Raw genomic sequence first — 13,909 nt, forward strand, 5'->3', positions numbered from 1 at the left:
GAAGTCTCTGAGTCACATCTCAGTTTTGACTCTCCCTTTCTGCGTATGTATAATGAAGTGCACAACAATGCTTTTTCAGAATATGCAGTGTGTAGGTTCTCATAATTTTTATTATACCTCATTTTAATTAATACACATACTTCTCGTTCAGAACTACACTGGTTTTGTTCTCCTATCCGCACTGTGTTACAGGCATTCATTTTCAAGCAGTAGTGCAGCCACAAGAGCACATTTGTAATTAACTGTTTCAGTTGTTAATTCACATGCTACTGGCTACAAGTCCTGTGTTAGTTTCTGCTATAGATTAATTACTGTTTACTGTGTAAACTGACCTAAATGGTTTGGGGCTTGAGTATTAGTGTACCATGTTGCTATGCATCTGCTGAAGACAAATGTTTAGCTTTTGTGTGTTCATGTAATTAGATTGTTGTTCTATAAAGAGTTTACATACTGGAAATTGAACAGTTACTTTGGTGTGTGCTTCTCTACGTTCCTGCCAAATATTTTTTGCTTGCTTCTTTCATGTTTTGTGAGGCAAAACCAGGCTGGTCTCTTGTTGAATGATCTCCAGGATTCTTGTGTCAAATTGACAAGCACCACAGAAGTGTCAGAAATGTTTTTGGATATTGCACTAAATAGTTGCTTTCTCTGAAATCTCTGGAAGCCCATGGTGATAAAATTCTGTCTGCTTGCAATTTCTGTCTATTCAGTTTGCAGTCCCCTGAGATGTAATTGCAATGGTGCCTTCTACTCACAGTCTTCAGTTACAGACAAGGCTAGAATTGTTAATTCTTATAACAAAATATAAAATTATTTTTCTAGGTTCTTTTGCAAATTATGAATTAGACACTTTGCCTTCATTTTAAGTACTTCCAGCTTTCATAATGGAGCACCATCTTTTGGGTGTAAACTGTGGATTTGGTGTTGCTGCTACCTGTAAGGAGTTGCTTCCACCTGTAGCTTTTCTGTTGGGTCACATTTTTCCAATCTTTAGGTTCATCTTGAGATGCATTTAACAGCTTTTCTGGTATCTACATTAGCACTGAGCCACAGATGCCTACATGAGGACATTGATGTAGCTGAGAACTGCCTCTGGAAGCATAGTCTGCTCGTTTGTGCATAACTTCTCCTACACAGGGACTTTCTGGTAGAGAACTTGAGTAGGTTTTTTTCTGGATTTCTCCTGCATTTGCTTTGAGTGTGAAGCTGCAGAGAAGCAGCACCAGGGGGCAGCGGAGGCATTTAAAAATGGCAAAAAAATTTGCATTTGTCCAATAACAAGACTTATCAAAAAGAAGTGTGATTATTTGTTTATGACCCTTACTCAGCCCACCCCTGACGAGAGCAGCAAAAGGATATATTCTTTTTCCTAATTCCAAAGGTTTTTAAAAATCAAAATGGAAGAGTATCTCAAAAACTTGTTTCTATTCTGGGTTTCATAATGTAATTTATTAGGTAATCTTAATGTATTGATGAATAGACAGCCCTCCTCTCTTCCTTCCCAGTAGCCTTGGAAGAATGAATTTCAGAGGTGTCTGTTAGCCAAGCTGTGTTGGATGGTAGATATGTCTGGTAGAAATCCTGCATGTCCCTATAATTTCTTACTTTAAAATGACAGGTGTTGCTGTTTTTTTCTTACAGGGTGAGGATATGAAAATATAAATTCAGTTGTGTGTGAGGAATGTATGCCAGTAACTGCTAAAGTGACCACTCCTTACTATCTGTCTTTAGCCTTGCAATTAAAAAAGCTTTACAGGTCATCAGTGACAGAAATTGATTTCTAAACCACACTTCAAGGCTGTTTCTATCCTTTTTAATCCAATCATCAGAAAGACTGATTACTATATACCATGTATGTACTGGAAGTGTATATATAGCTCTATAAGAATTATATTCCAATCACATCTGAATGGAGAATTATTGCTGGAATTAGGTGTTCTGCCCAGCACCAGAAATTCCAAACAGTACCTAATCACAAAAATAGTATTATTTACATGGTATGTGATTGAGTGTTAATGAGCAGGAAATGAAAACACAGAAGTCTTCTAAAAGGAAAAATTGGGGATTTCAAAATACCCTCCTTTCTCTGTGTGTGAGGGTTTTTTAGCAAATGCCTATGATTTTTTAAAAAGTGAGTAATATTTTTCTCCCATCCATAAACCTAATGTGTAGACAGTATTTTGGTTTTTTTTTTTTTTACTTGAACTAATAAGACTTAGATTTATTTTGTGTGCATCTTGTACTTAAATGCTGGAAATGTTGCCCATAATGGGCCGTATTGAGGATATGGTAGTGGTTTGCTAAAAACCTTCACTGGTTGATTGTCAGTGGTTGATAGGGGTACTGAGCCTGGTTCATGCAAAGTCCGATATATTGTACAGAGCACGTCTTTTTTATACTGTTACAAACTATAGTTTAGCCATCACAAAAACTTTGGTTTCCAGGGTTGCATGTTTTACTTTTCTTGTGGGCTACTGATCACCGTCATCTCACCTAACCTCCCCTGCTAATCACTTATGCACCAGGTAAACACGGTCTTGTCTTGCTCTTCCTCTCAGCCCCTGCTAGGGGGGATTCAGCTTATCTCTCTTAATATTTCATATTAACTGGTAACAAAAGACCTCAATAGCTGCAGAACCCCACAGCTCCACCCTGAACTCCCACACTTGATGCAAAGTTACAACACAGGTATATAATGGAATACCTTTGGTTTTAAATATGGTCTTCAGACCAAGAGTTGAGTGATGGGGTTCCTTCTTAGCAATCACCTGTCTTGCCAGCAATCACAGGTGGTTTGTTTTGGGGAGACACAGGACTCATCAAAATAGATTGGATTAGCTTGAGGTTCATCCAGTCCCTCATCTGTATCTGGAAATAGGAGGCAACAGGCACTTCAGAAGGTGCAAAAATTCCCTAACCAAGTATTCCGGAACAGGACACTGGATCTTACCTCTGAACTGTGAAGAACTTGCTATCTCATTGTACAGTATGATATGAATTTGGAGATCCATAAAGGTCTAAAACTATTTTTGAATTTTGATAGATTCATTGTTTCACTTATTTATATGTGTAATGTGAAAAGAATTTTCTTTTGCTGTACTTTTGAATGTCCTACCTTTTTAAAATGGAAATTCATTTGGTCTTGTGTTACGAAAAAGGGAGAATTGTGTCTCCTCAATATTCAATATGTTCTGTCCTTGTACCACATCCCCTCTTCCTCATCTTTTTTATCATAGCAATTCACTGTCTTTACTATTACAGAACCTTAATTATGCTTGCTGTCCTCCAAATCTCCTCTAATTTTACATTACACTTTGCCATCTTCAGTTCCCTGGTTCCCATTTTCCTGCATTGTGTATTTAGCGATAAGCTGCTCAAGGTGCTGTTAAAATGGAAGCTTCTAAAACTGTTTAAAATACCAGGAGAAATATGCTCAGGGTTCTTCCAAGGAGGTTCCATAGAAATGCTCAGTATTATTAATCTTCGTCTAGTCTGGACAGGATGTAAATAGCATTTGTTAAGAGTATAAGGAAAAATGTAGGAAAGCTCTGTAAGGGGAACATGTGGCTGAGTTCAGCACAATAGCTCTGCTCATGAGGAAGATGATGTGTGGGTTTTGTTACACAGGACCAGAGTGCCTATTTTTATGCCTTCACCACATCTGCATGTCGGTTGCATGCAATGTGTTAATTGCAGTGGTGAGAGCCAAAGCTGAAATAGTGGCTGCTAAGAAGTAGGCTTGAAAATGTCATTCCTCCTCTGCATGTTTGGGTTTGGGATAAGTTACTTTCTATACATTCCTCAATAGTCCAAGTAACAAATGTGGAAGCAAAGCAAACTGACCCTTTTTACAATTTTTTATCAGTAGAGGAGAAAGCTTTCTCTTTTCTCTTTTTTCAAAACAGGGGAAGGAAATGGTGAGCCCTAGTGCCAGCTGCAGTACCACCTGACTTCTGGAGAAGCATTACTTGTCCCTGAGCTTCACTTTTTCTCAAGTAGTGCCTTGAATAATCATTAAATTGACAGGGATACAAAGAAAGGACTAACATCCTTTCTGCTTTCTTTCATTTGGATACCAAATGACTTGCAGTGCCTTAAGCTTTAATCAAGTGTGACTCCTTAATGTTTTTTATTGGATTTCTCTAGAGCCAGTTCACCCATACCCAGAAAACTACCTAGACAAATTACCTTAAAAGGTCAGTTTTTTGTATTTGCCAACCTTTTCTTTAGTTTTGCAGCTCAGAAAGGAGAAAATACCTCTGAAAGCTTCTACAGAGGATAGTGTTTTTAGGACCTGGGTTAGGCTTTATTACTGCAAAAGCTTATCTGCTCTGAGACAGATTCAAAGCTGTATCCAGTCTTGTCAGTCTTCAAAGGCACCCTCACATGACTGCTGCAGTTGCTGAAGTCTGCTGGGGTGTGTTGTCATATGCCTGTTTGTCACGCACCATGCCAGATTAAACCTGCTGCACGCAGGGCTGGCTGCAGCCATTGTCTGCTGCATCCAAAGCACTGCACTGGGAGGAAGCTACAGTTTGCTTTGCAGGCACAAATGCTCTTTTCTTCTGCTGTTTTCCATGTGAGACTTTAATGGCTCATGCCACTCTGTCCCAGAGATGGGTTTCAAATCATTGTAGTGATTTTCAAAGGCCAGATTTTAGTAAAATGTATTTCCCGCAATGCAATGTTTAGTAAAACGTATTTCCTGCAATATCCTGCATTTGAGACTGAAGAAAGTTTGGTAAATTTCAGGCACTCTGAACAAACATTTGTTAAGATAACCCGCAATCACCTTCTAGGTGCTTTGGCAGTGTTTTTATTAAAGGTGATTTAAGCTTAGAAATCTGGTGCCTTTCTGATAAAAGCTGATTCCTTAATCAGTCAGGAAGGACGTAAACTTTATTTCCATTCACATCAGTTCCTTTCATCTTCCCTAATGACTCCACTTTTCCCTTCTCCTACCAGAATCTGTTTTATTCACCTAGTTTTGGCAGAAAACAGCGGAACAGCAGTGCAGGAAGGAATGAACCCTGGGCTCACCTTCAGGAAAACACAGGGTCATCAGAGAACTTTTGAAGATATTTTGCTTTATTTTGGCCAGTAGTATGTGTGCAAGAGAGTGAACATATGGGAGATCCCACACCTCTGGGTATGCAGGTCGAAGTAGCTAAAGAAACTGAGCTGGCTTGGAGAAAAACTAGACCCAAAACACGGTGGAATTCTAAAGTAATCCCTGAACTATTGTGCAGTTGCTATGGAAACATGCAGGTGCTCAGACCAACTCTGTAGACTAAAAAGATCATTTATAATTATCTGGGAAAAATGAATTATGTTTTTCCACATAACTACTGTATGTATTGTAATACCTAAGGACCAAAAAAGGACACAGTTATACAATAGTTACTATTCAGGGTTTCTGCCCCCCACCACTTTCCAGGTCTTCATGCTAAAAGGAGTAGAAGTATTTCTAACAAGCACAGACTTATAACCATATGCTACATCTGTGCTGCTTCTAGAGAGGATTGGAGTCTCCTGGGTACAGAGGCAATTTTATTTTGTCTTTTGAAATAAATTCAATAAAATAGTATTTATTGTTGATGGCAAGTAAGGCCATGTGTACTCACAGTCCAGATCTTGTGTGCAGGGCATCAGGGCAGCTCTCTCTGCAGACCAGTCAGTCTCTTCAGCAAAGTGTGACATACATTTCTAAGCACATATTCCCAAACTGTGTTTTTTCTGTAACTCTGAGCCAGAGCTATTCAATTAACAAAATGGAACTGTGTTGTTCCATTCCCATAATTTTTTAAAACCTTCTTTCTTCTATTCGGGTTTTGAACAGCAACACTAGCTGGAAGAATTTAAGAATTCCATTTGACTAATGGCCTTTAGCTTAATTTTATTCATTCTTTCCTATTTTTAAAATTAGCTGCAGTTTTGAGGGGGGAACATTTGCAACAGCTTAGGTTTGCATTTTCTGCTGAGGGCTGGGAGGCACTCAGGAGGATGTTCCACAGTGTACTTGTCCTTCAGTGTTGAGGCTTTAGTCCCAGCTCTGCAGTCCTGTATGCAGGAGGTTGTTGCTGAGACTTTTAAGTCAAGAACAATGTGTTAAAAGCTGGACAAACTTTCTGGGGAAACAAGACCATGGAGTAATAATTGCAAAACACAGGGAAGGCTCAGATCTGCAAAGTGGTTTATTGCAGCTTCTTTAATTTCAGGCCTAATCCTTAGTTATTGTAGTTTGCCTGGAAAATCTCCACTCTGTGAGACTGTTTTTCTGTATAATTTCTACTTCTATTCCAGTTGTGTCTACAGGCCCTTTTTCTAGTCTGGCACACAGCACTGACTGGTGAGCTATGCTGTTCCCAAAGCGGAATACAACCCTAACCTGAAAAATAATTTAAAAAACCCAAACAAATCACACAGCAAAATTGGTTGAGAGCATGAAGGAAGAAGAGAGCCTCTCTTGAGAAATCCCTGTGGCCTCAAGGTAAGTCAGCAGTACTCTTTCTCCTTGCAAACCTATACTACCTATCAAGAGGACAATGGTCATCATCACATACGCATGTTTCCATACCCTGTTTTATAAAGGAATACAATCTAAGTTTGTTAATTTTAATCTACATAGGACTAAATTGGAGTTCTTCACACACTCTCCTCTTCCCGGGAAGACACACCATATACCCTGGGTGGTACTTCTCCCACCTTCACCACATGGGTGTTCTGGGCACTAACTCTGCAATATAATGACAGTGTTTCAGCCCAGCTTCTCTGTGCTCTGAAAACCTGCTGTAAGGTGTCATTTCTCTGTAGGGGGTAGTTTGTCTCTGCAGGAAAAGGGCTCACCTTACTCATTTTATGCCTTTCTCACTGTTCTCAATGGCTAAATGGAATCTCCCTGGAGCCCTGTAAATTATTGTGAAAACGTGCAGACTCAGAAGACGAAAATTTCAACTTAGGTTTAGTGAATGAATTTTCATATCAAGTCAGGAGGTTTCCTTGTTTTCTGTCTGTTTTTTCTCTGAATAATATCTACTTTCTTCTCTGTGCTGCACTGACAGAAACTGCTCAGCGAAGCTGCTTGTTTTCCTGTTCTTTTTCACGTATTCCCAAGTGGGAAAGACACGATGTCTGAACAGAGAAAAGCTCTCCCTTGACTTATTCTCGTAAAACTCACTTTGCTTGTTCCCCCTGTAAAAATCACCTCAATAATACAGTTCACCTATTCCAGCACATCTCAGGAGACAGATGTCTTTGGGAAGAAAATATTAAAGAATCTTGCTTGCATAACGTAAGTGTAAAATAGCAAGAGAGTATGGCACCCAGATATAGGTACGGGACAAACTCGAAGCTTTTTGTTGACATTTTTTTTTGCTGATAAATCACTATCGGCAGGTGAACGACGGATACAAAACACCGCACGACAGCGGCTATAAACCATCATTAGGCTTTCAGCACACATACATTTTAAAAAAGTTAAATGGCTCCATTTGAAGTTTAGATGTTTTATTCCACGTCATAGTGACACCAGCATCCCCGCCTGTGCCTGGGGAAGGCAGGGCTGAGGGCTGAGCTCAGGGCAGCCGGACTGCACTCGCTCCGCCGCCGACTGTCGCCTCCCGGTGCCCCCAGTGCCTCCAGTGTCCCCAGTGCCGCCCCCGGCCGCCCCCCAGCGCGCAGTGCCCGGAGCGCCTTCCCGCCGGGAGGTGCCGAGCGGGCAGCAGCCCGTGTGTCCGAGCCCGCCCGGGGAAGGAAGGCTCCGGCGGGAGGCGATCGGGTGCAAGGGCAGCCGAGTCCCGCAGCAGTGCGGAGCGGCAGCCTCGCCTGCCCGTGCTGCTCCGGGCCATGGCGGCGGGGGCGGGCCGGGGCGGGGCGGCGCGCTGACAGGCAGCCCGGCCCGGGGAGCCGCGGTAAACAGGAGCCGGGGGAGAGCCGGCGGAGCCCGGCCTCGCAGGAGCCTCCCAGCCCCACGGCCCGCCGCCCCCCGGCCCCGGGCATGGGCAGCAGCGGCCGCCGCAGCCGGAGGAGGAGCCGCCGGCCCGGGCCCTGTGCGGGGCACCACCAAGGTAGGCTCGGCCGCCGCCCTGGCCGCGGGCAGCCGCCGCTTCCTTAGCGGGGCCGAGCCGGGTCTGGAGCCCCTCCGGCGCCGCGAGGCCGGGGCTGGAGCCCGGGCCCGGGGGCGGCCCGGGGCGGGCTGGTGCGGGGCCGCCTGCCCTGGGTCGCTGCCCGCGGCCGCCGCTCGTCCCGGCCCCGCCGGCAGCGCCTCGCCCCTCCGGCTCCGGCAGGTGAGGCTCCCGGGCGAGCGGTGGGCGGCCCGGCCCGGCCCGGCCCGGCTCCCCGGGCACCGTGCGGCCAGCGCCGTGCCGGCCGGGGCAGGGCAGAGCAGGGCAGGGCAGGCAGACACCGCCGGCCCCGGGGCGGGGGCTCAGCGCGGGGCGCTCGGGGCTGCTCCGCTGTCGGAGCCGGGGAAGCGGCACCTAATTCCCTGGTAAGAGGCTTTTCCACCTCCGCCGTCTTTGTCTGCCCAGCCTCAGCTGCTGCTGGCGCTAGGAGCATTAGTGTTGCTGCGGGGAAGCCGAGAGCGGATCAGCTGTGCGAGAGGGACCGTGTTTGCACCAGGTGTCCGCTTAGGAGCAGGACGCGAATTCGCCTTCAGTGGGCAACGTGGAGCAGAGACACGCCGGAGAGAAAACAGGGCACGAGATATGCTGGTCACAATGTGATCGTAAGGAAGCGTGAAGTTTCACGGCAGACTGAGAAATAGTCAGAATTCCTTCATGCTTCCTGGAGCTCGTTGGCAGGCAGAGTAATGATCGGGTTGTTCCAAACTGTAACGCTTTAACTTGTCATTTTAGTACGCTGAAAGTGCAAGCAAAGAGAGAATTACAATGTGCCAACGCGAGATCAGTTGGTCTCAAACTGCAGTGCAAGAGGGCACGCAGCTCAGCCCTGCAGTTGGCAAATGACTGGTCTACTTCCGAGCAAAGCAAATTTGTGAAATTACCCAGCAGCACCAACACAGAAGGGACAATTTAGCTAGAGCTTGAGTGGAGGTGGAAAGAGATGTTGGAAGGAAGATGGGGGTGGAAGAGGAGAGAGCCGGTCTGACAGTAACACTTCAGCTGAGGCAGCAGCAATCTTTATGAATTTGTGCTTCTAAAATTGGTTTGGAGTAGCGTCAGATGAGGCTGAGATTGATCTAGTGATAGCCCTAGTCAAACATTTTCAGAGAAAAGTTTTCTTTGAAAAACTCTTATTTATTAGATGTTTTGTTTGAAACCTGTCAACACTTACCAATTTCTAGTGATGCAGAGTTCTGCTAAGCCTGCCTGAGGAGCAGGATTGCTGGGAACTTCAGTGTTCCTGTCTCAAGGGTATGCCCCAGCACCCAGAATAATACCTGCTGGGGGTGTTGGCAGCTTCTCAGCTGCAGCCCAAACGTTTGGTGCTAGCTCTCCTCAGAGCACCCTTGCAGCTGCTTGGAGAAAGTGAGACATCCCCTGGGACTCGATTCTGCTGCAGTTGCTGAAAATGGTAGGACTGCTAAAGTCTGGACAGCTGCCCTTTTGCTGAGAACTTGTGTGACTTAGGTCTAATGTAAACTTAAGAAATTAACAATTCACTGAGTATTTGTTGTTATGGTGTTGGGGGTTTTGTTGTTCTTATGATTATTAGTGTTTTTTTAACTTGGCTTTCAGCTAGCCCTAGCCAGCAGTTCTACTTATAGACATGAACTAGTTGAAAAGAAGTAATTTTCTGTTTTGAGGTGTCACATTGGAAGAAAGGCTGCATGCTTTTCATGCCTCAGAGTATGAACATGGGGATACAGTTGTTGGAGGTGTCCAGATGAGGTCTAGTGCTAGAAAACACACCTGTTCCTTGGCTGCTTTTGCAGTCTAAAGTGTTATGAGGATAGATTAATTCAGCATGCTGGATGAACTTTCTATATTTTCAGGATGAGATTTTTTTTAAATTTAAACTTCTGTTATTTTAGTTCTAACATTTTGGATGAGCAACTCTCCCATGTTCAAGGGTGAAAGGACTTAATCTTCCCAGCTGCTGAGGCTGTCACAGGTACTTTAGGCAATGTATCAAAGTGTCTTCTCCGACAGCAGATTTCCTTACTGACATTAGTTTGTCTTCCAAACGCTGACATTAGTGGGGAAGGCAGGGCACTGATGGAATGTGACAGCTTCCAGTCATGATGCTGCTCAAGGAAGGAGTTGTAGGTGGTTGTTACAAGCCCTGAATTGATCCTGCTGCCTAAGAAAAAGCAGTCTTCTGCTATGGCTCTTTGCTGCCATATACCTCAGTCAGCCCTACTGTACCTGACTGATAGCTAGCTTCAGAAAATGTGAATTATAGAGTGTGCATGGCTATCTGCCAGGAAGAAAGGAAAACAGGAATGAAGTGTCTTCTTTTTTTTTCTAGTTTTTTGGTTTCATTTGGTTTTTGTTTGTTTTTTTTGCTCTTGTTCTGCCCTTGCACCCTCCCCCCAAAAATACATGGAACTCTTGGTTCTCTAGGAGTGTTTAATTAGCATTCTGCAAGAGCCTGTGGATGGACCATAAAAAATTAACAGTCTTTGAAAGATGGAACTTCCAGGAACCCTGAACAACCTTGTGCTTGGACTCTGTCTGCACGTGACAGACAAAGAGTAAACAGCAAAGCGATAGAAGGCAGTAAGGAGTGGAAAACTTCAAGTCTGGGAAAAATTTCCCTTCTAGGGGATAAGGTATTAGAAGGGGAATCTTCCTGGGGGACAGGTTATCCATTTACTGCTCGTGCCAGTTCTTTCTCTGTAGCATCTAGTGCTAACTGCTGCAGGAACTGTGAACCATGTAAATCACACATCTAATTCACTGTATTAATTTCCATAGTGAGACAGAACTCATGCAGGGTTTACTGGGACTTCTGTTTTGCTGACCTGTGGATTGACTGCAAAGATCTGGTGGCAGCTTGTTGTAGCATAGCAGAGCTGGCATTAAACTTGCTGGGTGGGCTTTGTTCACTGTGAATTTTCGCAGCTCCTGGTTGTTGAAATGCTCTTCACTGAGATAGGGTCAGTTTTACTAGTTCCATTTGGATTTTACTGAAAACTTGCCAAAAGAACTCATAATTTCTAAACCAGGTTATTTTTCACTGCTTCCCACAATGTTTTTGCGGGATTTTACCAAGGTATCCACGTTCATGTGAAGCATTAAAAAACCAAATAGCTGATTACCTAGTGTTTATTGATTCTGGGGTAGGTAAATGGACGAGAGCCCTTGGAGGTCTGGTCTTTTTGCGATTAAAGGTATGCTTTAAGAGCTTTGTTACCCTTAAATTTAATTCACCACCAGACAGACAGACAGTTCACAAACAGCAAGAGATCTCAACCATCAGCAGTTTCTAGTGCTTGTAGTGTCTTTTCCCCAGGGACCAAGAAGGAAGGCTGAGCTTTATAATATGTCATGTTTGGGCCAGTCTAGATCAAAGGTATACATAAATGACTGTTAAACTTCTCTGTATTTTAAAATGAGTGCCACTCTGGAGATCACATCTGGTACCTGCTGGCAAGCAGGGGGGCTTAGTAGCAAATCTTGAATTTAACCTGGCAGAATGTCATGGTTGAATGAACTCAACTGTAAACAATGTTGTAAATTTTTTATGAAGTACCAATATATTACCTTGGGTGGAAAATAGTAAAAGGTTCTAGAAACTGGGGCTGAGATTTTCCATAGTTAGATGAAACATAGCTAGTAGTTGAACACTTTATCCTTGGAGGCTAATTTAAGGATCCCAGTTGTAAACCTTGCAAAATATGTAGCCAAAATTCATATGGAATATGAATATTGCATATTTTGCTGGTGGGTAAATCCGGTGTATCAGTTAGGTATGCCTTGATATGTGCCTCTTAAAGTTTCTGTGTGTCCTTCAAAAGGCATCAGGACAGAATACGTGTCAGCAGTCCATTCTGCAGGTGAAGCTGCAGATGAACAACTGCACCAGAGTTTCTCCTTGGGAAAACAGGCATTGGACTTAAGAACATTGTTTATCAGGTCACTGCTCACTCAGCTAAGGCTGAGTTTGTCTCCCAGTTTGGTCATTGCTTCAGTAAGATTGTGTGTTTATGCACCATCCGGGATAAGAGGTTCATTACAAGGAATAAAAATGCTGTCAGCTGTTCTTCCCTGAGCAGGTAGCTTGACTCCTGTCATGTCCTCAACACAGGATGAGAAATCTTTCTCTTGGAATCAAAGGTTCAGTTGGGTAATACAGAGGAGAAGGAAAGAAAGGTAGAGGATGACAAACTCTAGGGTGACAAACCAAAAAAGAAGAAGAAAAAGAAGGAAAAGAATAGGGTTCAAGGTTACACACAAAGTTGCTAATTTTTAAAACAGTATACAAATCCTTTGTGCCTCCCTTCCTCTCAAATGTACTTTATTTTTTAAAAGCCTCTTGGTTCCTCTTTAGTGTGTATACTGAGCCTGCAAGGAAGAGGCTGAAGAAACCTCCGTGCTTCTTAATAAATAGCTAGGCTTCCCCTGGGTCTGATCTGCTGATTCTAATGACCAGAATAATTTGTCACTCAGACTTACTTACTGCTAATAAGTCCATTCCATTGTGCAGCTTGAGGAAGGGAGTTGTGCTTCTGTTCTTTTTGCTAGAGTTGGGTTTTAAGTTCTGCTTTCTTGTTACACAACAATTTCCATGGGCACACCAGTGAGGGTCCACACATTGCTGTGACTCCTAGCACTGAAACTAGAAGCTGGCTTCTAGACATGGCATTTGGGTGAATTTTGCCTGTGGAGGACCATTTGAGTATCAATAACTGAAAAGGAAGCAACAAATTCACTTTGTACAACCTGCCCTATAGCACCAGTTAAATATTGAGGAAGTATTCTGTCAGATCTTCTACTGTAAGGACTTCTCTTGGCAGTGGACCTGGCCTGTACTTTCCTGGGAGAGGGAAGGTAGTGTCACAGGATTATTAGTGGGAGCCCCTTGTCTCCAAATTACTGCAGGATTTACAAAAGGGATGCCTTTGTTTCATCTCATTCGTAAAGGTCTCCTGAAGCATTTCTTTGTTGAAGAGACTCCTTCAAAACCAATGGGAGCTGTAGCAAGACAAAGCTTTCTCTGCCTATTTATATTTGCTTTCACTGTCACTGGCTCCTTGTCTCATCCAGGACAGAGGATTAATCTCTCTGATCCCTCTATTTCTGGTTGTAAAAGAGCAGTGTGCTATTGAGGGTGATTCACTACTATGCCAATCCTTGTTATAATCTGTTGTAACTATGAATGCATCAGACAGAAGAGGAAGGCTAATGGAAAAATGTGGCATATTTCTGTGTATGGCTTTTTTTTCCCCCCCCTATGTGTATGTATATTCTTATATATATTTATGGGGAGGTTGATGGATTAGAGAACAGGAAGTGAGGAAATACAGGGCTCTGCTGTGGTTTCATAACATGGGCCACATAATAGCAAGAAATTCTTGCAAATGACTCTGCTTGACCTGTCTGAGTGCAGTTTTATCTCCTTCATGCATGTTTCCCATGGCCTCCTTCAGCAAACCACTCCTAAAGGGCTTGCACTTAACAACATGATGAACTCTGCTGCGATTGATAGAAAGTGAAAGTTGGCAGTGGCTTTTCTGTTCATCATAAGCCTGGTGAAGTCTGGCATACCAGAGGAATGTGAAGAGCATGAGGTCATAGTTTACCATAGGTGATGACAGAGAGGAAAACACACATGGGAGCAGTCTGGCTCTTTCTGAAGTTGACATTAGGCTTTGGTTTTCTGTTCCTTTCTAGTAAATGACGTGAGTTTCCCTTGTAGTTCTGCATCCAAAATGTTGTCCTTTTAACTGTGATTATTGTTAGAGCTTTTAGGGTAATCATCTTGAGCTTGCCTGCCAAATCTG

General features: G+C 43.5%; 2 protein-coding genes across 8 annotated transcripts in view; one reads left to right on the plus strand and one right to left on the minus strand.

Annotated features, from left to right (window-relative positions):
* PKD2L1 (polycystin 2 like 1, transient receptor potential cation channel) overlaps positions 1-13,909 on the minus strand; it is a 311,230-nt gene that overhangs the window by 42,281 nt on the left and 255,040 nt on the right. The window lies entirely within an intron of this gene.
* MARCHF8 (membrane associated ring-CH-type finger 8) overlaps positions 7,938-13,909 on the plus strand; it is an 85,377-nt gene continuing 79,405 nt past the window's right edge. For 2 of the 7 annotated variants that reach the window (XM_085065360.1, XM_085065358.1), the window contains exons 1-2: positions 7,938-8,066; positions 9,995-10,074. The gene's annotated coding sequence lies outside the window, so the exon portion shown is untranslated. Of the gene's footprint in view, positions 8,067-8,347; positions 8,489-9,994; positions 10,075-13,909 lie in introns of those variants that run through there. The other 5 variants (XM_085065357.1, XM_085065364.1, XM_085065361.1 and 2 more) reach the window with 4 other exon arrangements.

Source organism: Lichenostomus cassidix, chromosome 6, assembly GCF_008360975.1.
Source record: "Lichenostomus cassidix isolate B80296 chromosome 6, HeHo_3.0, whole genome shotgun sequence".
In the NCBI taxonomy this organism is placed as follows: Eukaryota; Metazoa; Chordata; class Aves; order Passeriformes; family Meliphagidae; genus Lichenostomus; species Lichenostomus cassidix.